The sequence below is a fragment of the Eurosta solidaginis genome, unplaced genomic scaffold (genome assembly GCF_040869045.1).
Source record: "Eurosta solidaginis isolate ZX-2024a unplaced genomic scaffold, ASM4086904v1 ctg00000231.1, whole genome shotgun sequence".
NCBI lineage: Eukaryota > Metazoa > Arthropoda > Insecta > Diptera > Tephritidae > Eurosta > Eurosta solidaginis.
This window is the reverse complement of record NW_027136905.1, coordinates 80059-105937: the sequence shown is the minus strand read 5'-3', so window position 1 is coordinate 105937 and position 25879 is coordinate 80059. Positions and strand designations below refer to the sequence as shown.

General features: G+C 38.5%; 1 pseudogene; it reads right to left on the bottom strand.

Moving 5' to 3' along the window:
• Positions 1 to 2049: 2049 nt before the first annotated feature.
• Positions 2050 to 24703, bottom strand: LOC137235751 (uncharacterized; annotated as a pseudogene).
• Positions 24704 to 25879: the final 1176 nt, after the last annotated feature.

The following is a 25879-nucleotide window of genomic DNA, read 5'->3' as shown; positions in this document are numbered from 1 at the left end:
AGAACAATTTCTGTACCATTCTCCAATCCACAGAAGAGTTGATTGAAATTGTGTTTCCAAATATTGTTCAAAATTACAGGAATCACAATTGGTTGAGAGAACGCGCAATACTGGCACCAAAAAATTTACACTTCAATGCAATCAATTATCAGATTCAAGAAAAATTGCCAGGTGCAGTGACATCATATAAATCTGTTGATAGCGCAATGAATGCAGATGATGCAGTGAATTATCCATTCGAATTTTTGAATTCATTGGAACCACATGGTATGCCACCGCATTATTTGAATTTAAAGGTCGGCTCATCAATTATTTTACTGCGGAATTTAAATGCACCAAAACTGTGCAATGGCACAAGATTAGTAGTAAAAAAATTGATGCCGAATTTAATTGAAGCGACAATATTGACCGGAACAGCGAAAAATGAAATTATACTCATACCACGTATTCCACTGATTCCAACAGACATGCCATTTTAATTTAAGCGTTTGCAATTCCCAGTGCGTCTGTCATTTGTCATGTCCATCAATAAGGCACAAGGACACAAGCTTCAAATATGCGGATTAAATTTGGAGGAGCCGTGCTTTTCACATGGACAGTTATACGTGGCCTGCTCAAGAGTTGGAACTCCAAATTGCTTGTTTGTGCTCGCTTCCAATGGGCAAACTAAAAATATTGTATATCCAAATGTTTTGGATTGACATTAATAATTTTGAAATAAACCGCATTCATTTCATAAAAAAAATGTATAATCTTTCATTTCTTTTTTTGGTTGGTTGCTACGAAGCGCAACGGGGTCCGCTAGTACAGTATAATTCAGTATTGTACATATACCGTACATTGAAGTTGAGTGCAGTTGAGTGCAGTTAAGTACAGTAAAATACAGTTTAATCCAATGTAATGTAGTACAATACAGGTTATTACAGCTTAGCACCGTACAGTACGACATAGTACAGTGCAGTAAAGTACAGTACCGTTTTTACAGAGCATTGAAGTTCAGTAGTACAGAAACGAATAGTACAGTACAGTATAGTACAATACAATAAAATAAAATACAGCAGCGGCGACGGCGCAAAGAGGCAAAAATAATGGGTGGCGTAGATTTTCACCGGCATCGTCTTCTCCGTTGAGTCGTAAACTTCTACACCATTTCTAGCTGTAATTGAGAAAGTGTCAGATGTAAAGCGTCATGTGAAAATGAGAAGAGTTTATTGTAAATAAGAAAGCAGTAAATAACATTGCGAAAGCGTTATTTTTAATTGAGAAGTTTAGGCGTAAATAAAAATAGTCAATTTTAAAGCGTTAACGTCATATGGAATTGAGAACAGTTAATTTTAAATGCGAAAGAGTTATTTTGATGTAAAAATAATCAACTCTAAATGAAATTAGTAAACTGTAAATAAAAGAGCGCCATTTGAATTCAAAGCTTTCTGATTTCTAACTGACTATCCCCATTTACATTTGAAGGTTTCATATTTACAATAACCCATACTTATTTTCAAGTGACGCTTTCTCAAGTACAACTGGAAATGTTGCATTCCAGACTTTTAAATACAATTATAATTCTAACCTTAGTTAAATTTTGAATATAGGAATTTAACGATGAATTAAACAGCGTAAATACCAAAATTTTCATTGAAGAAGGTTGCCACCTGCCTAAACAATTAATTCGTATTATTGATTTCGTAATATATAATAATTTAGATAGTTATTCAAGTCCATTTATTAAGTTAGAAAGATAAATCAGAGTGAACACGACTAGAGGATATTTTCTTATTATTATTATCAAGTACAACAACAAATTTTTTATAAAGGAAATATTAAGCACATAGATCAGAATATGAATAATATAATGTATGAAGGTATATATTACGTATATGCATATATGGATTATATAGTATTGCTTTAGCGGACCTACATTAGATATCTAGTCTATGGTATTATCTTCGCAGTGTATTTCTCCAACCTGAACCTGTTCTTCTTCCAATTCTGTTTGTTCTTCTTCTTTGTGTTTTTCCTTTTCAATTTCAACAACAACAGTTGCAGTATCTACAGCAATTTGACTATCTTTTTTGTATTCTCCTCGGGAAAAGTTGTTTCTCTTGAACGTCTAACCATATCTTCCAAACTTTCACCATTTGCATCTCCTACCGGCTTCAGTTCCTTATGATGCGCAGCCTCTGCACGTATTGCAGCATTCAATACTAAACCGGAAGACCGCATTTGTGATTGTTTTGATATGACACCACGTTTTTGTGCGGCAATTTGACTAGGTATTGTTGTAACTATAAAACGATCGGTCAATTCTTCCGAAACAATACTGGAACAAGCAACATTGTTTAGAGTTGGCATAAGTGAGCGCACAGTAGATGCCTCCGCATCATCTTCTGTATTCTTATTATTCACATTACGGGCTACGGTTCAGTCTGTTGTGCGTTCGGATGTTTTAGCGTCGCTTTCGGATGTAGTTTTTGCTGTAGCTGTTTGATGATTTTGTTAACGTTCAGCTATTCGTTGAACCATTTGTGTACGACGCGCCGATGTACCGGCTAATCTGTTGAGCAATTCTTTGCCTTCTTCCTCGAGTATGCGCAAACGTTTCATGCGATTAGATGATATTTGTTCGGTATTTTCTAAACGCTGTTCAATGCTGACTACAGGCGTTCCGGGTGCGGACTCTGCCAAAGCAGAACTATTTGCTGGATTAAGTGCTGGTACAGCCCGATCTTCTTCGGTAGCTAGGTCAACGCCATATTCTTCATGTAACGCATCCAATTTATTGCCTAAACGCTGACCTCGCTCATTATTGCACGAAAGTGTATTTAATAGTGCTCTACTCTCCGTCTCAAGACGCTGTAGGTGTGCTGCACGGCTCGCTGTATAGACCTCTTCATTTTGCGTTAGTGGATTTGTATTTACTGTGACCACGGCGTCTTCAGCGTCCTTTCCGTAAGTGGTTTGTTCACAATCTTGCAGAGAACTGCATGCTGCTGATGCGTCTTCATTTAGCGTCAGCGTATTAGCTCTAGTAGCAGTGACTTCCGCTTCAATTTCGTAAGTTGTATCTTCACGTTCGAGAACAGAACGCCTTACTGTGTAGGTCTCTCCTCTTAAAGTTGGTGCGTTTAAATTTATTATAGCCGTGAAGCTTGCGAACTCCTCTTCCTCATCTGCATTGGCGCATATCTCCACACCTTTTTCCTCATCAACTTGTGCGCATTTCTGCATTGCAACGCTTAATCATCTTCTCCTCTGTCTTGCTGTACTCCTCTTCAAGGTTGCTCTCGAAGCTTCCCTCACGGCTAAGTCCATGTCGTAAGTGATTCAGTGAACAGCGCAGATAATGACCACGGTTAGAGGTGCGCTTGATACGTGACATAAGCCAACGGCTCTCCTCTAAACGTTCCGAGCGCTTGTGCGTATACTCTTCTTCGCGTGGCGTCAACGTACCCGTTACAGGAACCGAACTGGCACGCGTCATACGATCGGTACATTTCTTTTTTAAAAAAAATCATTTAAAGGTACTGCATGCCATACTGGTGCCATCTCGGTTTGAAAACTACGCAATTGCACTTCGAGTTTTTCGCGATTATCGGAGGTTTCAAATACTTGTTGTATTAGCGATTTGCATTGTTCTTCGGGCCTTTGTATGCGTTCAACACGTTCACTTCTCACAGCATTCACATCTAGCACTGTTTCAACTAACTACTGCCCTTCTACGTTTGCTCCTCTTCGACTGCGGTGGCTACTGTGCGCAGTAGCAGTTTTTGGTATTGCGCCACGTCCGTTTGTGGTCTCACCTCTTAAATCAACTCCATCGGCTACGTCAGTTAAACCAGTAAAGCCGCTAGCGCCTGTCACGTCATCGTCATATAAGTCAATTCCCACTGCAGCACCACCGCCACGGCTAATATGCCTCCAACCACAAGTTGGCGGTGCGCTATTCCAACGCAACACAATCTCGTTCGTATCATCCCCAGCACGTCCAAGCGAAGTGCTTTGCATACGTTTTATCTTGCGTGTATGTTCGAACATCTCCTTGGTACGTTTGCGCTTACAAGCAGCACCTGCACCACCTACAGCTCCAACGCAACCAGTGCGTCCACTCACATCACTCACAGTCCCATCCTAAATGTTTGTCTCTATACCGCTGCTGGATACATCCTTACTTGCTGCTATACCTACTTCCTCATCTGATGCCTGTTTGGAGTCACTGTAGCTACTTTCGGCTGAGTTGCTGGCATTTTCTAGTTTTCTCAATGCAAATTCATGCCGTAAATCATTGCATTGCTCTTGACTCTCGTCGTTTTTGGCACGTGCTGCCGCCCATTTGCGCCGACAATATTCCAATTCATCTTTGAGTTCGCTGCGTAAGCGTTGCTTCTGTTGCAATTGACAGCGTAATATTTGCTCTTGTTTGTGCAATTGACGATGTTGACGTTGAATTATGCCAACCAAATGCCAAGTTTTTGTCAGCTCCAAACTAACGGCACTTACTCGCTTCTCTTGTTCATTCAGTCAATATTCAAGATGGCAATTTAACGTTTTCAATCGACTAGTTTCATTGACTAACGATCTTTTCTCCAATATCAAGTCCTATCGTCATCGTTGGCGTATGGCGAATATGAAAGTAAAAAGTGGAAAGAGAAAGTAAACACATTTTAATAAAATATTTAAAAAAAATTTTAATTAATGAATATTATAATTTGGGTATAGTGAAAAAAAGTTCATCAATCTATAATTACTACCTACTCCATTGTGATAAGACAATTCGCCGGCAGGAACTCTGCCACGTGTAACCCTCGCTACTGCAACCGGTATGAGGAGGAAAGACGTGGTATGAAGAAGCAGCGAACTTCAGTCGCAGAGGCAATACATTTAGGTAAAGCAGTAGTACAGGGTCACCGCAATAGCAGTAGGCAATCCCTCGAAATCCATAAGTCAGAAAAAAATGGGAAATTTGTTGGTATGCCAGGAATAGAGGGCACGACGGAAGATGTGGCTGAGGAATGTAAGGAAGGTAAGGTAAGAAATCGGTTTTTTTGAGAAGTCAAAGAAGGTAACTTTTTAGGGAGAAATCTTATTATATCATAATCAAGATTTTACGGGACGTGCCTTGCAAACCGCTTACATTCTAAGAGTCAGCGTAGTATGCAAAATGGAGCTGAGTTATTAGAATAACAACAATATCGCGACCTTTAGTTGGGTAGGTAAGTAGTTACATGAGAGATAGGGGTTTTAAACCTGCAATGGCAAGGTAAAAATGCCCGGTTTATTGACGAGAATACTAGGCTCCTTGTGCTACGTTAGAACCTAAAGAACCCAAACAAGCCGGCACAATGTTTAAAGATGCATCGCATTATTAGGCCTACGGAAGATGGTAAGAGCTACATCATTCAGATCAATTAGAAGGCGGAAGATATGTTGTACACTGTACTTGTAAAAATTTTGAGGTTTTCTGGGCCTCAGAAAGAGCAATTCTAAAGACTAGAAGCAGCTGAAATAGAAAGAGACTCCATGAATCTGAAATGAGGGGGAAAAGAACATGTCGTAGATGTAATGACAAATTTTGTGAGGGCAGACAAAAAGCATAAAGATGGTCCAGGTGCTATAAATAAAGAAGCGAACGCTTACTAACTTTTGACGATAATTCGTCATTCCGCTTATTTGAAGGGAATGTTTGTGGGCTGAGCGCGTTTACTACCAGAAAAAGACAGAGAGGAGAGAGTTGCAGTTATGGTACAGAAACGCCATCACTCATTGATGATAAGGTCAACGGTCATGAAGTCAAATGGCCTGGTGAATACTTCAAGTGGCCATAAGGTCAATTGACTCGATGACCTTTTTAAAAGATGACTGCCAACAATAAGCTCTCTAATAGACCTGGAACTTTGGGAGTCGGATTAACGCCCTGTAGTCGCGTTAACGCCAACGCGTAAAATACTGAGAGATTAATACATGCTTACCCAAAGATTACTTTAGACTAACAAAGTTGCTTCTATCATTAAAATTAAGGGACTACAAACTCAAGACGGGTATTCTTCAACTTAACCTAACCTAATATTTACCTAGTTCCCGAGTTAAACTAGGACTTAACTGGGTATTTACGACAACTGTCAAGCCTCTACTTTACTTTGGAGTCCTTGTTTAGTGAAGAGTTACACATGGCGACCACTGTGGGTTTGTGGTGACTACCACACCGAAGGTTCAAAATTTACCAGAGCAATGTGGGTTCAACTTATATAAAACGGTCTACGTGGTGCCGTTCTACGAATGAGATCTTGGAGCCTCAATTGAGTCGGAGCGTTAACGCAGGAGCGCGTAAAGGGCAGAAGTACTATACACGTGTATACCGATGGTTACAAATTAGCTTGAGGGGGTCGGGTCTGCTGTTCCAGATCTGCCAGATCTCTCAAGTATCTTCCAAGCGTAATTTGAAGCAGTGAAGAAATTAGCAGAATTTCTGGAGGAAGCGTGCTCACGCGCCCAACGCTTTTATTTATTTGTCTGATCAACGCCCTAGATTGATTAGGAGTGTGATGACGAGTACCTAGGACCTACTTAATTATTTTCTAGCTTTTAATATTATTACTAGCAGGGTAACCGGCGTTGCTCGGGTTGGGTAGATGCTAATCTAGATAAGAAGGTATATTTTAACGCATCCCTTCCCGTTACTTAAAGTCAAGCAATCAGTATATAAGATTTTATTGATCTTCAAAATGTATCTCCCAATTTTTCTCATTCTTACCATTTATAATTTCCTTATTTCTCCCTCTGCTATTTTAACACCCTCTACTTCTCTCCTTCTTTTTTCTTAGATCCCTCATTCCTATACTTTATTAATCTTTGCTTTATTTTTCAAATTTTATTTTGTCATGCACAATTCATACTCAAAATCTCATAACTTAATCAATATATTTTACCCGCACAATTTTTATCTATCATCTCATTTTTACAATGACATGCTTAAATTTAATAAAAACTTTTAAATCACTCAAAGCAATCGCTTTAACTTTTTGTGAATTCAATGCTATGACCAAACAAAAGTTCTGCACTTAAGTACATACATGGCGTATGCATAACTTTTGCTGACATACAAAATTTGTCGCACCACCCAGTGGCGCACGTGAAAATGAAAAACAATTTTAGTTTAAAATTCTTAGTTATGAAATATGAAAAACCTTTGTCTTGACCGAAGGAAGCTATAGCTTGAATTTGGTGATGATTGAAGCGTGGGAAATACGTTTCTATAGGGAACACAACTCACACACACACACGCAGAATTTCATTTTTATATATATAGATTATTTAGCGGTGGCAAATTCATCATTTTGTGTTTATGCTAGCCAGAAATCCTCATAAAACTAACTAAACTAAAAAAAGCAAAATGAACCCCAAATGTCATTTACTTGCTCTTGGTTTTCCTGCAAAATTAAAGTTTTCATAGTATTATTTATAATTCGAATCGCATATCCTTTTTAAGGACATTTTACTACCTCATTTATGCTGCATTTAAACCGAAATTGATCTATTAAAAAGCACTAAATGTCTTCCTAACAACTTTATCAACTTTTATAAAGTGTCCTTTAGTTTTTTATTTATCCGCATTGTTAACGCTAATTTATTTATGTGTTGTTGGTGCAGAGCAGTGTAGAACAAACACTCAAGCAGCAATGAATTAAGTAAACAAATAAAACGTTAGACGAACGACCAGAACATACAAATTTACTCAAGTCTTGCAAAAATAATCAACCTTAAAAGTGAAATGGAACTTTTTGATGGGTTCATAAAACTGTTTAAGTGAAAAATGTTAAAACTTGCGCAACACGTCGTCAAGTGCATCGGCCACTTTGCAAAACTCTGCACGAAACTCCGCGACGTTCTGGCATAGCATAACATTAATGTAAGCGGAAGTAGCTAGAAAAGTTAACACCTTCTCAAATGATCAAGCGGCAGTCAAGGCTCTGAGTTCGACTGGGGTGTCTGACCTCGCGGATTCGGCACTCAGCAACTGTTACGAGGAAACAGGGTGTGGCTTGTTGTAGATAGTTCCAATGGCCACCGGTAATCTGGTGTAGTACAATACATGGGCATTGAGTCATGCAGGCAAACGTTGGGCAGATAACTAAGATTTTAATGGGTGGCGAAAACATTTTGGAAGGAAGTGGATTGCCGGCGACCGACAGAAATCATTTCTTTCATTTTAAATGGAGTAATCGAGTGAATCCAGATATTTACAGATCCAGGCGAAAGTGATTTTTTCGAATGAAGGATTTATTCGAGTTCGAGATCAGTCATATTAGAAACCACAGTTCTGCGAAACACGATCCCCCTAATGATGTGGTGTCACAATGTATACTGTGCTAGCTACTATTCAACCATTCATCTTACCTATGCTGGGCTGACGATGACGATAGATCCTTCCTATTAAAGCATTTTAGCTGGTATTGCAGAACCAGTTCAGACAACACCATACAAATTCTGCTTTGTGGTTCTGTAAGCATCTATGCATAGAAGTGTACAAACAAGGGAACTGACGACGGCGACTATACGTCTTGTGCAGATAGCAGTCTAAATCGGGGAACCAAAAGAAACTGCTGAGATCACAGGTTCTAAAAACCGCTAATGTCCAGCAGACTACTTTTTCGGAGGCTTTAACGGAATTGGTGCGGCAGCTTTATCACGTTTTATTTATCAAAAAGCTTAATGGCGGCAGGGCAGCCACAGCGAAGTGGGAAGCAGCATTAATTATAAGGGGTGCTCCGTCTCCTCTTCTTTGAGTCGTGAAAATAACCGAAATATTACAACACCTCGAACGAGGAGGCTGACAAATTGTGGCCTATGCTGACGACTTTTCATTTCTCCTCACTGAGACATTCTCGGACACCATGTTATAGTTTTTGCAGGGATATCTGTTTCGGTGGAACTCACTAGACAATGTTTCTAATGTCAAAAGCCTAGAAACTATGCAATGAATGACCCTGATTGGAATCAGCGGGCCCTTCGTACAACATCAAGTGGACACTGACTATGGCCACTTCAGCATTCATAAGCTTCAACGTCTAGATTGTCCATGCGAATTAGGGATGAATACCAACAGGGACTTTGGAACACCGTTCTTTACTTGCAGGAAATGCTGGCCGTAGGTTCACGTAGCAAAGCATGGGCTGACATCAGGATCTTTACAAAATCCTTCTAGCCGATTGTTGCTGCCAAAAGTTTAGCCGAACTACTAAGGCACACTGTAGGGAAACCATAAGCAGTTTAGCTAACTGAACTCTCACTGGATACTATACGGGACTATATAATTTACGATATAAGCTAAGAAAGTTAAATAAATCGGATATATAAATCTGCCCCTTTTGTGAGCTGGAGGTTTAAACTTCGGTTCACATTTCCCGGGAATATGTCGCTGTGGCAGGGAAGAAATTCTCAATCCCCTTGAGATTTAAAATTAAAATCCTGAGAGGTACATGGATATATTTAAGGCCTCCACGTATAGTAATAGGCTGAAAGATCAAGTGCAATAGATCTTATTAAAGTTCTCAGACACCGTGGCATAATAATAATAGAATAATAATACTAATCAAGGTCACAAAGTATATTCTTTAAATACTCCAAAACTATCTGTATTTTATTCCATTTTATTGCACACCTCTTTACTGCTGGCCATATATGTACCTACGTCAGGCAGCAAGCATTGCATACCAAAGCATCAGCAGTGCATACCAAAACATCAGCATTACTTTATACAACCCTTAGCACTCACCTTTTACCTGATGAATGTTTTGCTGACACTGAACTCTGTCTTTGGTCCATTCGCCGTTTCTATGGATTTGTAGCAGTCTTCACCAGCGCCATGCTCTTCAAATTGCACCCGCTCAATTTTGTGGTGACTTAAGAGCTCCATTAGCACTTTCCAAACTTTCGGCAACTTACCAATAATTTATTGTGTCGTTGCAACTTTACTCATAACTTCTGCTTCGCCGGTTTTCAATGCGGAAGATGAAGTTGCGGTCGCTCCACCAACGTTGTGGTAGCTGTTGTTGCAGTCTACTGCGGCAGTGGTTACTGGTAATTTTATCCGATTACTAGCACTTTTACGATGATGTTTTCTACTACCGCAAGGATTGGTAGCGTTAGCAACTGAAGCAGATGGTTGCATAATTTTATTGTATGTGTTGTTGTCATCTGTGTCGGCCAGTTCGCTGTGGGAGATCGAGGCTGAGGCTGTTGCTTCTTCCTCATCAACTTGATTTTGTTTTATTGCCGCACTTGCATTTTCAACTCTATCGGGAGTAGTTCGTTGCATTGCAGAGTCCTCTTCCTCCTCACTTGCACGGAAGTCATTAGTTGTTGTAGTAGGTGTTGGACTACGCTTATTATCCTCAAATGCCTACAACCTTGCTCCATCGGTGCAATTTACTTCTTTAGTTGCCATATCGTTAAGTAGACCGCGGTTCTCCTCTAACATCATTGTGAGTCGATCAATATCCAAGTTATTTTCACCATTAAAACCCATCACCATCTGGCTAAGGAGCTGCAAATATATGTGAATGTGAAATTTGTGATTAATTAGTTGCAACAGTAAATGTATTTGCATAGAAAGCCAAAGTAGGAGCAGCATTACAATACACATGTAATTGGAGAGCTGAAGAAGCTCTAGAGAGTTAGTCTAATATAGAGGCACGAGCACGTAATAGTGGGAAAGTGTGTAGGCCTCTTATCATAAAACACAGCTATTTTCACTTCAACATAAGCAATACCTTATAATGCAGTACAGGGTGCAAGCTTTTCTTGGACATTCACATGGCAATCTTTCCGGTTGCATCGAAAACTGCATCGGCGGCGATAATGATTGTCATGCCATGTGAGGCAACCTACTTGTGTGAGTTATTAAATCTTTCGAACCCACAGTATACGGGTCCGAATTTCATTATTTCCGCCCAACTTCAAAACTTTTTCGTTCCTCTGGCTGGCTATTATTTACACTTATTGCCTTAAGCGGGGATACATATTGAGGCCTTGAAACATAGTCAGTATTACAATGACCGATAAAACTTCGCACGTATTAGCTTAATATTTCAGACCAATCTATCTCTCGCCGTCTCTCGTAGATATGTTGGATCACCTGATTGACCTATATACATGGGATAGAATTCCTCGGAAGTTATTATCAGTAGCGCAGCATGCCTATTGCAAGTACAGTGTAATAGAAACTATTCTACACTCGATTGTAAAGCAAACAGAATAGGGACTAAAGAAATTGGTCCTGGATGCCTTTCTAGACATCAAAGAAACGTTTATCTTTGTTATGCCTGGCGTTATCGAAAGCTCCCTTACTGGATTAGCACTCGAGGGATCTCTGATTGAATTCATTAGCAAACTTGTGTGTAACAGAACTTTTGCGGCGAAGTCGATAGTACTTAAATCGAGAATGGTGTACAGAGGCATATTGCATGGGGGCGTTTTATCTGCTCCTCTCTGGGTTGTGGTTGTAAACGATCTTGTGGTGTAGCTACAAGCCAATAGCTTCCGAGTGATTCATTGCGCCATTGACCTGAAATCATTTCCCTGGGTTAGTTGTCGGACGCTCTGCCCGATGTTTTGCAGGGTCATCTAGGATTCATGTGGGGATATAAGATCCCCGCTTTCAAGACTACCTCTGGTACTTTCGGATAGCGTTAAATATTTGCGACCAAACTACCATAACTTGGACGCGATTTTACTGCAGCATATAATATAATTGAATTTCAATAATTGCATTGCGACACCTTTGATCGTCGAACGTTTCCTCTTTCCTTCGCAAAAAATCATGAATTTTTTTATGCTCAGCTAAGCAGAGCTCACAGAGTATATTAACTTTGTTCGCATAACGGTAATCCGTAACGGCATAAACTAATTGAGATAGATATAGACTTCTATATATCAAAATGTTCTGGGCGAAAAAAAAAATTCATTTAGCCATGTCCGTCCGTCCGTCCGTCCGCAAACATGATAACTTGAGTAAATTTTGAGGTATCTTGATGAAATATAGTACGCAGGTTCCTGGGTGCTCATCTCAGATCGCTTTTTAAAATGAACTAAATCGGACTACAACCACGCCCACTTTTCGATATCGAATATTTCGAAAAACCGGAAAATTGCGGTAATCCATTACCAAAAACGGATATAGCGATGAAACTTTGTAGGTGTGTTGACCTTATGACGCAGAATAGAAAATTAGTAAAATTTTGGACAATAGGCGTGGCACCGCCCACTTTTAAAAGAAGGTAATTTAAAAGTTTTGCAAGCTGTAATTTCGCAGTCGTTGAAGATATCATGATACAATTTGGAAGGCACGTTCGTCCTATTACTATATGTACGCTTAATAAAAATTAGCAAAATCGGAGACGGACCACGCCCCCTTTTAAAAAAAAAATGTTTAAAGTAAAATTTTAACAAAAAATTTAACACCTTTACGGTATATAAGTAAATTATGTCAGCATTCAACTCCAGTAATGATATGGTGCAAAAAAATACAAAAATAAGGAAAATCTCAAAATGGGCATGGCTCTGCCGTTTTTCATTTAACCCTCATTTTGATGGATACCTGTATTGTCATATTGAGTACCCATGGTTCTGGCTGGACCCCAAAGAAAACTTAACTTCAATTTATCGAAACTGCACTTTATTTTTTTTAATACCATCTTGAAAATTTAAATAAGAAATTCTATTAATAAAACAAAATAATTAAACTAAAATAAGCTTGTTTTTGTGCACTTAAAACATATGCATGTAATAGCATTTTGAGTGTTGCTGGCAAAGAGATTCTTCACACTCATGGCAAAATAATCTTGTTTTTTTACTCAGAGGAAACAACTGCCCTATTCTTGTGTTTTTTAATTTCGGGTGGGATCCATGCTTTATTGCTTCGAAGACTGCCAACGTGGGACAGCCCCAAGCTTATTAGGCGCTTACATAAATTAAAACTGGAAAAGTTATCGGCAACTACTATGTGCCCCGAGTTTCCATATTTTGAAACCAAGCGTATCTGTTCATTTTCTCCTTGGTTTTTCTGCTCTCTCTTCATTGGTTACTTTTAGAGTATAAATAGCTCCAATCAAATTATTATGAGCTTTTGCGTCACATGCCCACTATACTTTTATACCGTACTTAGCTGGTTTTGAAGGTATGTATTGAGTCAATTTTTGTTTTTCCTCGATAAGGAAAGAGTTGCTCGTCAAAAGTTATCTCACTATATGGACGAAAATTCCTGTGAAAACTTCCATTTAAAAAGTTCCAAATATCTCATGTAGTTGCATTTTCTGAGCGAAAGGATCTAGTGCGCCCGTCATCGAATCGCATATAACGGGATATTTTCAAAAAACTATGGTAAGACATTGTTGCTCTGAAAATCGGCATTTGAATCGGTTACCATAGAACCGACGCCGCTTGGTTATTGATATTGCTGACTCCTGCTGTAATAAGAATACCAAGAAAACCACTCAGCTCTGCTTTTATACGATTCTTTCAAATTGGTAGGATTTTTCAAGTTCCATTGATTTGTGTTTTCCATACCGTATTTGTTTGTTTCACTTATTATAATGTATGATATGTTTGGTGTAAAAACTGATCAGAAACTTCAACAGGAGAACTCGATTTGATAGTCGATCCACCAGGAGCACGTAGTACATTATGCTAGCGAATACGACCACATTGCGGCACTGTCTTGCTCCAAACGGTCGCATCCTTACCAAAAAAAATCGTTACTTGCATCAGTATTCAAATCATCGTCGCTATCTGAACTGTTACATATATCTGCTGCGTCCTCACTTTCATGTTCAGCTTCAATATCTGAAGCTTCAAATTCCGACTCATTTTCCACTTCTGAGACACAATCTTTCTGGTCATTGTCATTATCGTTTTCAACTTCCTCGGTCAAAGCATTTGCAACCAACTCATGAAATGTGGAATCACTACGTGGCACATTATCATAAATAAAATATATTTTACTCATTTTTACTAAATAGATACACTTTTCACGGATAACACCGAATTCTAATGTCACGTGCAAAGTGACAAAACACAAATATTTTGGAAAACGGGATTTCAAACACAAAATAGCAAAGAAAGCCATGCACAATCCGAAAATAAATTAGGCCGATGCATACGAACGAATTTAGTAATTACGCTATTTACTTAAGGGTCTGGCCAGACCCATCAGTACTCACTATGGCTTTGACACTGAAAAATTCAATTCAATAACTATTTACATATGTTTATAAATGTATGCATAAAAAAAATTATGCTAAAATAAATGAAGAAGGATATCAAGAAGCGTTGAAACATAAACTCATCTCCTGGCGTAGAAAGAGTGAGTTAAAGTTCAAAAAGGTCCGGCTGGACCCATCAGTACAAATGAGGGTTAATTCGTCTAGAATACTTTTAAGGCCATAAGTCGAATAAAAATTTACGTATCTCTGTGAAATTTGGTAGGTGCATAGATTCTATGACGATAACTGTTTTCTGTGAAAATAGGCGAAATCGGTTGAAGCCACGCCCAGTTTTTATACACAGTTCGTCCTCACGCTCGGCCGATAACTTGAGCAAAAATCGATATATCTTTACTAAACTTAGTTCACGTACTTATCTGAACTCACTTTATCTTGGTATAAAAATTGGCCGAAATCCGACTATGACCACGCCCAATTTTTCGATATCTAAAATTACGAAAAATTAAAAAAATGCCATAATTCTGTACAAAATATGAAAAAAAGAGATGAAACATTGTAATTGTATTGGTTTATTGACGCAAAATATAACTTTAGAAAAAACTTTGTAAAATGGTTGTGACACCTACCATATTAAGTAGAAGAAATGAAAAAGTTCTGCAGGGCGAAATCAAAAGCCCTTGGAATTTTGGCAGAAACACTGTCCGTGGTATGAGATATATAAATAAATTAGCGGTACCCGACAGATGATGTTCTGGGTCACCCTGGTTCACATTTTGGTCAATATCTCGAAAACGCCTTCACATATACAACTAAGGGCCACCCCCTTTTAAAACCCTCATTAATACCTGTATGATACTAAACCAGCGGACTCTATATTTAGTTGATTATGGATTTTTTCTACGAACGGTATTTTATTTTTATGTACGGTTTATTATTTTACATGTTATGCTGAAGCGAATCAAATTTGGAGTGAACAAAGAAAAAATGAAGACATCAGGTGATCCTCTATGTGCGGATATTTCTATTCATAACTGTGGTTATTTGCTAAGAGAGACTAAATACATAAATTACATATATATATATGCAGCTATGTATTGATGAGAAATCAAAATGCAGCGTTACATATGCAGGCATTTAACAGATTATGTATACCCTACAGGAAATTTTAAGATTTATGGTTGGTTATAGAACATCCTCCGTGCCGCTGAAGGATACAAGTCCTGCAGAAGAAGGCAGTAATGTGAGCTTGGTTACCGTTCGTACGTACTCGCCCTTTGCGGTTTTTATTCCGACTACTCTTACTTTGCCATCAGCGCTTGGAAAAAATTTCGCAACCTTTGCAAGCATCCACCGCAACTGAGGTACATTTGACTCGCGAACGATGACAATGTAATTTAGTTGTATATTCCTTTTCTGGTTTTGCCACTTCTTACGGTATTGAAGGCTTGTGAGATATCTATTCCAGAAACCTTGTGCCATATGTTTTACCTTTTCCCATTGCTTTAACGGATGTATATTTACAGTCTGGTCGACGGTAGGTTCTGCTCGTGCAGTAAGTGGTTGTCCAATCAAAAAATGAGCAGGCGTAAGTGCAGCTAGGGCACAGTAGTTGGGAATTTAGCAGCGCCTCTATACGAGTCAAAAGCGTATAAAAGCGTTCGTACGTTAAAGTTGTTTCGCCGATTATTCGTTTTAAATGCGTTTTTACCGATTTCACACCGCTTTCCCACAGACCCCCGAAATGTGGAGAAGAGTGGAGTATTAAACGCCAAGTGATGCCATGCACTGAAAGAAAATGTACTACTTCCGAGTTGCATTTCGTGAAGTTTACGTCTGGCCCCAACAAAATTTGTCGCATTATCGGACCAAATTTCTTCAGGGTTTCCACGCCTTGAAATGAATCTGTCCAACGCACCAATATTTGCTTCGGTAGTTAAATCACCAACTAATTCTAGATGTATAGCCTTTGTTACAAAGCACACAAAGAGAGAAATGTAGAATTTTACCTTATGTGGCAGTTTTCCTATCTCAACCTTTAGTAAAAAAGGACCAGCATAATCGCAGCCAACCTTTGAAAACAGTCGCTGGAGTCTCACCCTCTCTAAAGGCAGGTCGCTCATTATTTGCGTCTGAGTGGTTTTCCGTAGCTTGAAGCACGTTAAGCATTTATGGACTAGTTTCCTCGCTAGGTTACGTGAGCGCAAAATCCAGCACTGCTGCCTCAAAATAAATATAAGCTGTGTTACTCCAACGTGCAGATGTGAAATATGTGTATATTTAACTATCATTTCGACCATCTTATGTTTCGAAGCTAAAATGAATGAGTGTCTGATGTCGAATGACGCTGATGAATTACTTATTCTTCCTCCTGCCCTAAGCACTCCATTACCGTCTAAGAATTGCGATAGTGACAAAAGCTGGCTTTTATTTGCAACGGCGCTTTGTTTCTTTAAGGCAGCAATGTTAGCTGAGAACAGTTCTTCCTGAACTGCGCGAATGATAAAAATTTTAGCATCTTTGATTTCCCTTGATGACAAAAACTTTATTTTTGTTTGCATAAGGAACCAATAAAACGTAGACAATATGACACCGAAAGCACCAGCCTAGCCCAGTAGGAAATGCGCAATGACAGTGGACTAAGGATTGCGTGATTGTCTGTAGATAGAAAGAACAGCTTAATGTGATATTTTGGTTGAGTCTTACGTTCTTCTAGATCACTATGACGAATATCTGATGGCGCGCTTAACTGTGGCCAGAACTCCTTTTGTTTGTTAAGCCAAGGGGGGCCATACCACCATATGTTTAATGTGTGTAATTCCGCAGGCCACACACCCCTAGACTTGGGATCAGCTGGATTATATGACGAGCGAATATGCCGCTATTGAGTGGTCTTATAACTATTCAACATTTTGGATGTCCGCTTTGCTATGTAAACGGACCAGCGCCGCGGCACTGCCGATAACCAATGAATAACGATCGATGAGTCCAGCCTCATTTGAGCTTTCATTCTATCAAACCGCAAAGTTTTCACGACACGATTCATCAGTCGACAGAGGAGAACAGCACCGCATAACTCAAGACGAGGTAAGTATATTTGCTTGAGCGGAGCGACCCGACTCTTTGCAGCTACCAGGTGAGTTGTTATTTTAACTTGATACTCAGAGCGACAATAGATTACGGCTGCGTAAGCATTTTGCGAAGCATCGCAAAAGCTGTGCAATTCATTATGCCCTAGTGCGAACAACGCTCTCAACTCTTAATGAGTTTAATATTGGGAGTGTGTCTCTGAGCCGTAACCAATGTGCAGAAACGTTAGTTGGAACTTCATCTTTCCAACCTATTTTGAGAAGCCACAGTTCTTGGAAAAATATTTTTATCAAAATTGTGCATGGTGTCAGAAAACCTAAAGGGTTATATATACGTGACGCTTCTGACAATATTGACTGCTTTGTTACAACTGTTGAGGAAGAGTATGAAAGGCAAAATGAGAAAACGTCATTAAGTGGATTCCATTTCATTCCAAGTAATTTTAGGGTTTTAGTTGGTTCTATGTTAATAGGCGGCATCTCCCGCATACTATCAGGAAGCGAAGTAAGTAACTCATTACATTTGCTACTCCACTTACGCAAATTCATACCTGCACTTTCTAGAAGAGCAGCTAGCTCTCTATGGATTTTAAGTAGTTCATCTGACGTCTCTGCGCCTATCATTACATCGTCCATATAAAAGTCATTATGAATTACCTGGGAAGCCAAAGGGTGCATGTGTTGATTTTTTTGTGCAAGCTCCTCCAATACTATCACTGCAATAAATGGTGCACAGGCAGTGCCGTAAGTTACAGTTTTTAACCTGTAGTGATATACGGGCTGCTCTGGTGAACTTCGCCACAAAATTCGTTGGAAACCTCGATGGTAATCGTGCACCCATATCATGCGATACATCTTTTCGACATCACCAGATATTATATAGTGATGCCGACGGAACCGCAGTATAATATCGGAAATCTTTCTTAAAAGTGGTGGCCCAATGAGAAGTGTATCGTTCATCGAACACAACGCGCAGCTTCGTTGTTGTGCTATCAGTTTTAAAAATCTTTTCCATATGATCTAGCGTTAGGTAATCTGCCATAAAGTTCAAATATTGCAATTTTATATCCGGGTTACCTGTCAACCTGCGTTCTGTTGCTTGCAGTCGTTTGAGTGCGCACTCGAAAGAATTTCCGAAATTGTTAATGTTAGTTTTAAACGGAAGTTTAACGTTAAACTTGCCGTCGTTTTATCTCGTATAAGTACGTGAAAATGATTGTTCCGCCTTCAACTCGTCGTCTGTAAATTGGTTGTTTTATTCGACTTCTTCGGTCTCCCAAAAGCGTGTAAGTGTTTGGTCGATATCTACGTTACTAAGAAATACTCCCACGCTTCTATCGCTAGAATTTATGTTTAAATCACCACCTACGACCCACCCCAATGATGTTGAAAGCGCACATAAATTTTGTTGCTTTACGTTAATCTTTTCGCCACTCAAAATATCAAAAAATTTGTCGTTCCCCAAAAGAACGTCTATTGGCGCAGGCGTATAGAACAATGGATCCGCCAAGTCTAAAGACAAAAATGAAGTGTATTGCTCTTTATTTAGTTCGTTCGCTGGCATAAACGATGCGATTGTTGGCATAATTAGGGCATCAACTGTGAACGTATTATTGTTGTCACTGGAAGTTATTTGGAGTGAAACCCAGCCGCGCGAGATTCCAGTAGCTGAGTTGTCCAAACCATGTACCGATATTCTGGCATGCTTGCGATGTAACCCTAAGCGACTGACGGCACTCTCTGATATAATAGTCTTCTCAGAGCCGCAGTCTAACAACAATCGACATTTCTGTTTACACCCATAATTTTCACGCACCTGACAAACCGCTGTCGGCAGAAGAGTGTTTATTGCAGGCAACTCGTGAAAGTGGACACTAACTGCAGAGTCCACGAATGACTATAATTGTCAGTGTGTTGGTCCTCTTCCTGTAAGAGGCTGTGGTGTCGTTTTCGACAATTACGACATGAGGCAGTTGTAACATATGCGTTTAGAGGTTACAAATTCTCTGCCAGATTTAACATCCATATTGAGAAATTCAGTGCACTGATGCAACTCGTGTAAATCACTACATTTTGAGCATTTCATATTCATTTCTTTTCTATTGTGATTTAGTGTGACCTAACTGCGACTGTACGGCTTTCAGTACGCGATGCGGTTGCATGATTCAAGTTTTGTCCAAAAATGTCAAGAACTCATCGAATGTTGGAAAATCGTCGTCTGATTTCGGCAACTTCGTTCATTCCCTTGCAGTAGTCGAATCGAGCTTACCTAGTATAATGTGAATTAGCCAAATGTCCCTTTTCGTTGCTTGATCGCCAAGTGCGCGTAATCCACGAACAACCTCATCAGCTCCATCGTATAGTTTACGTAAGGAAGAAGCCGATTGGTTGCTCACAGCCGTGAGATTAAGAAACTTTGATATTTGCGTATGGGCTATAACACCAAGTTTATTATAGCGGGCACATAATTTACTCCAGGCCTCTGAGTAGTTATCGTTGGTCGCAGGTATATTTCCAATTAAATCATATGCTGCTTCCGTCAAGTAACTCTTCAGCAACTGAAACTTTTGATACGATGAGTATACCGAGTTGTTATGAATCGAAGTGACATACGAATCGTGAAAAGATTTCCACTCAGTTAACTCCCCAGGGAAAGATTTGATTTTCAATTTCGGCATGAAACTTAAATTTGACCCAGAGACTTGCTTGGCCAAATTACCCAAAACTTCCGTTTGCGATGGCAAAATTTCGGCAACCTAACAGTCTCCACGAGTACGCGCTCTTCAAATTCCTCCGCATCAGCCTGAATCTCCTCCATCGGCTCCTCCTCGCCATCGCTCTTTTCTACCATAGCTCGAACTATGTCCTGGTACTCACTCCATACCTCCTCAAGGCGCTCCAAGCGGCACTCCCAGTCGGAAACTGGAGAATCGCCTCGACTGCTAATGAAACTTAAGATGCGTGTGACTGCTCCTTTTAGCAGGGATCGTTTCGCCTTTAACTTCTGCATTTTTCTTTTCACTCTGCTAACTTTGTGCAAAACCGAAACAGTGAAATTAATTATTTCTTCGTTCGCGCCTAATCCGGTACGATGAACCAAAAATTTTTATGGTACTAAACCAGCGGACTGTATATTAAAAGCTTGATTATGGATTTTTTCTACGAACGGTATTTTATTTTAATGTACGGTTTATTATGTTATGCTGAAGCAAATAAAATTTGGAGTGAACAAAGAAAAAATGGAGACATCAGGTGATCCTCTATGTGCGGATATTTCTATTCATAACTGTGGTTATTTACTAAGAGAGACCAAATACATAAATGACATACATATATATGCAGTTATGTATTGATGAGAAATCAAAATGCAGCGTTACATATGCAGGCATATAACAGATTATGTATACCCTACAGGAAATTTTAAGATTTATGGTTGGTTATAGAACAATACCTTTAATTTGATACCCATATCGTACAAAAACACAATCTAGAGTCACCTCTGGTCCACCTTTATGGCGATATCTCGAAAAGCCGTCCACCTATAGAATTAAGGCCCACTCCCTTTTAAATACTCATTAACACCTTTCATTTGATACTCATATCGTACAAACACATTCTACAGTCACCCCTGGTCCAGCTTTATGGCCATATCTCGAAAAGGCGTCCACCTATACAGCTAAGGCCCACTCCCTTTGACAATACTCATAAACACCTTTCATTTGATACCCATATCTCGATATCTCGAAAAGGCATCCACCTATAGAACTAAGGCCCAGTTCCTTTTAAATAATCATTAACACCTTTCATTTTATACCCAATACTTCCTACAAACGCATTCTAGAGTCACCCCTGATCCACTTTTATGGCGATATCTCGAAAAGTCGTTTCGAAATGGATTCCACCTATAGAACTATGGCCCACTCCCTTCTAAAATACTCTTTAATACCTTATATTTGCTACCCCTGTCACACAAACACATTCCAGGTTTACCCTAGGTTCATTTTCCTACATTGTGGTTTTCCCTTATTTTGTCTCTGAAGCTCTCAGCTGAGTATGTAATGTTCGGTTACACCCGAAGCTCTCAGCTGAGTATGTAATGTTCCGTTACACCCGAACTTAGCCTTCCTTACTTGTTTGGGCTAAAATATGTACATAGTTACTTTTCATAGAGCTGGTTACTTATTTGAAACCGGTTACTTTTCATTTAACCGGTTACTTTTTTTGAACCTGCTACTTATTTGAAACCGGTAACTTTTCACTGACCCGGCTACTTTTCATTGAAACGGTAACTTATTTGAAACCGAATACTTATTTGAAAGCGGTTACTTTTCATTGAACCGGTAACTTATTTGAATCCCAATACTTATTTGAGAGCGGTTACTTTTTATTGAACCCGTAAATTTTTTGAAACCGTTTGCTTATTTAAAACCGGTTACTTTCTTGAAACTGGTTACTTATTTGAAACCGGTTAATTTCTTAAAACCTTGACTTTTTCGAACCGGTTACTTCTTTGAAACCGGTTACTTAAAGCCTTGAGTTTTTTTATAGATGAATGGATTTGCGACTTTTTGTTTCTAGAGGGCGCTGTCAAAAATCACATTTTTGTCAATGATGCCAATCAAAACAAAAATGAATAGATCTGAATATGGGGATTTTTGACATATATTTCGGCGATTTTATGGTTTCAATCATGTAATAAAATGATAGTCAAAAAATATTCATTTATTTAAACTTATTTTAAAATAATACGACTCCTTAGAGTTAAATATAAACAAATCTAAGTTAAATTTACATTTTAATTAAATTAATTAGTCAAATATCGCAACGCATTTAACACACAGTGAAAACCAAACTTTCTTTTGAAATTTGAGTAAATCGGACCTAAGATACATATAATAGTTAACATTTTTTAGTGGATGGGGCTTATCTTAAGTGATCAATATGGACTGGTTGCATTCGAACTGGTCAATAATTTGGAACCAGTTACTTTCTAAGCATTTAATTTTTCAGAGCTTTCACAAAGGACTTGAATCATTCGCTTGCATTTTCCATTAAAAATATTTTTAAGCTATAACACTCTTCTATTAGGCGAACAAGTTTATACATATTCTACCAATGTATGTATATAATTGAGATATAAACTTTATTACTAGATTTTCGATCATTCTTAACAAATGGGTTGGGTTTCCTAATGCAAGTATTTACCTAAACATAATGGAACCAGCTGACGTTTAATTATTTCTTTATAGATTACATACCTTCCCTAAATTTCTTAATTGTCACTTACTATGTACATTGACTAACTAACTAAACACTTATGCACCCTCTACTCAAATATGATTTTAAGCAAATTCAATCAACTCAATCATTTTCAAGTGAAATATCGACACTTCTACCAAAACTCGACTGTAAATGCATGAATGAAGCTACGTTTCCTGTCATTCTGGTTTACCAAGACTTCTTACAAAGTATTAAGTTAGGATCTATATGAACTTAAAACATGCATACATGCATTCATATGTACATACATACATACGCATGTACCACAATGCAATCATACCTCTTTACATAGTACACCATTATGGGATATTCAAACACATTCATATCCTCTTCCAGTAAGCATAGCATTTGGGAAATGTTTAAGTGTAAAGACACAAAGCAAACAATTTCCAAGTTTACAATTGACTTGAAATCCGCTTACAAACGTTTACCATACACCTCCCTCTTCTTACCTAGCCCATATTGTAACTTTTGCATACGAGTAGATATTCATACGCACCGTATTTACAGCGCCCATTTCCTCTTTTAACGTTTTCTTCTCAAATTTGTGTTTGTTGCATTCTTCGCGCAATGTTGCCAATTCGTTATTTGCGCTTTCAAATTCCTTCATCAATGTTTGATTATGCTCTTCAATATTTTTTGTTCTACAAATAGAGAAAAAATAAAATTTAATATGTACTACACACACACGTATTTGGCTAAGTGCATATGTATGTTTACTTATATATGAATTTCTTCAGAAATTTCGCTCAAGCACACTCTTGAAAATATTTTGAAAACTTGCATTGTGTGAAAAAGTAATTTGTGAATATTTGACTTTTTCTTGCAATTGCATAAATACTACGAACGAAATTCGTCAGATGTAAACATTTTGGAGTTAAACGACAATTGAAAGGATAAGTGTAAATGACAGATTATTTATGATATTGTAAGTATCCTGCAAAAATCGTTGGATCATGTGGTCCACTGGAGTACTTACCATTATACTCCACTGTAATGCAGCAATGGACCAACTCATGTTTCTACACGAACACATTGTAAGCCGATCATTGCTCGTTTTTAACGATTGTAAACACTACACGATGTTTATTGGACTGTGGGTACTCCATGGATTAATCTGATGTAATGCGGAGCTGAAGTATATGGTCCAGTCCTAGGACATCGCAATGTTATTCGGACCATATTTTTTGTATGAATTGTGGTTAATTTTGGAGTAATCGGTTGGTCCAAAGCGAGTACTCCATACATGCATGCATGGAGTACTCGCGATTTTTGCAGGGTATTTGCATAGCTAAAAGTGTATGCTCTTAAAAATATTTGTTTCCATTAAACGAGGATCCGATACTACGCTGCGTATGAGTAATATTTTAATGCTGCAAAACTTGGTTTAACACGTATAACAAACACTAGGGGGGCTCATGTAACCGTATAAATGCCTTATAAAGTGTGTAAACGTATAAATTTATCTAGTGCGTAAACGAGCTGTCAAATTTTGTATGAAAAATCATTTACACAATTTGTATAAATTTACGCGCACATTTCATTGTGTAAACGAGGTAAACTCAAAGGAATGCAACCTTGCAGACATTACAGCAGGCATTTTCATCAGAAATCTCCAACATCAGCAAGTAAAGGCGTTTTAGTTTTGATTTTTCACTTAATCTTGGCATTTTTTAATTTGTATAACAATCACAACAATTTTGTTTGGCAATAATACAGCTGATAAACAATCAAGTTTATCAAGAGTATTACTAGGTAAGTTCATATAACCGCGTGTGTAAATGGATATAATTTTACACCTTATAAGTTTATATGCTTTCATGAGTCCCCCTAATATCCAAAAACGAAACAAGTAAAGACTTCATACCTTTCATAAATGGGGCTGACCAATTGTCTTATCCAATTCGTAATATGTATCCGAGTAATCGGTTGAATAAGATATGAGCGACTTTTAAGATGAATATAAAATAAACTAGTAAGGAAGGCTAAGTTCGGATGTAACCGAACATTACATACCAGCTGAGAGCTTTGGAGACAAAATTGTCTTTTTCACGGATACATACAAAGAAGCTGCCATAGAGCAACTTGCCCTTGCTTTCTTTCTTCAGCCATCAATTCGTTTTATTTGAATATTTTTTTAAATATGAAAATTTGGTTAAATTTGAAAGCATTTCTTTATCATTTTCATCCCTGAAATATTTTCGAAGCGCGCCTAATTATGAATCCGAAATTGTAGACCAAGAGTGGCGTTTTTGGAAAGATTTTCTTTCATCCTTTGTCAAATAAGGGAAAATCAGCATGTAGGAAAATGAACGTAGAGTAACCCTGGAATGTGTTTGTATCAGGCCCGACGAGAGGGGAGGGGGAATGGGGGGGATTCCTCCGGGCCTTGGGTTTTTGAAGGTGCCCGAGATTTAGAGGTACTAAGACATTTTTTTTAATTCAGAAAAGTCTTTAGTTGTTCCATGGGCAATTTTTTAGCCGAATTTCAAAAGCAACGAATATCTGCATTTCGTTTTAATATTATAGTTATCGGGATGGCCGTTTGATAGAATGAGTAATGCTTTCACAACGATTAAGTTGTAATTTAAGTTTATTTATTGAATGATAATAATTAATAAAACATTAAGGATTTAGTTGTAAAAAAATGAATAAGAGTTAAGTGTTCTGAATTGACGTCCGTTCGTTTTCGCTGATACTTTTCAACTCCCTTTGCTTTGTCATTCGATCGTACTTCTCATCTGCTAAAAGGGTTGCCAAATAACTTTACAGCTCGGCCGTTCCTGATGAATCGTCTCCCCTGGACGATTTTGCATTGTTGGAACTTTCTATATTTATCTCTTCTTCGGAATCGTTGATAATTGAATTTGTCTCGTCGCAATCTTCTGCTCCTAAGGTGCACCACGGTTTCATATTGTCATTGGTAAACACCCCAGAATACCTTTTGCGACTCCTCTGTAGGTCTGATAAATCTTCCACCAAATAACGGTCATGTGGAAGGACTTTGGTAACGATGTATGGTCCTTTATATGCTGGCTCTAATTTATGAGACATACCTGTAGGAGAAGGGACATGAGTGATTAATACCAAATCACCTTCGTTATACGGCTTCGGTGCACGATGTTGCGCATCAAAACGCTGCTTCCATTTAAGCCGCTCTTGCTGTATTCGTTTCCCTACTGCTTGTGTTCGAAAGTCGTCACCCGTAATTTCAGATTCATCTTCGTCTTGCACAGCTTGTATTAACCGATTTGTTGTAACATCTTTCAGCTTATAGTTGAATACCAAGCTATTAGG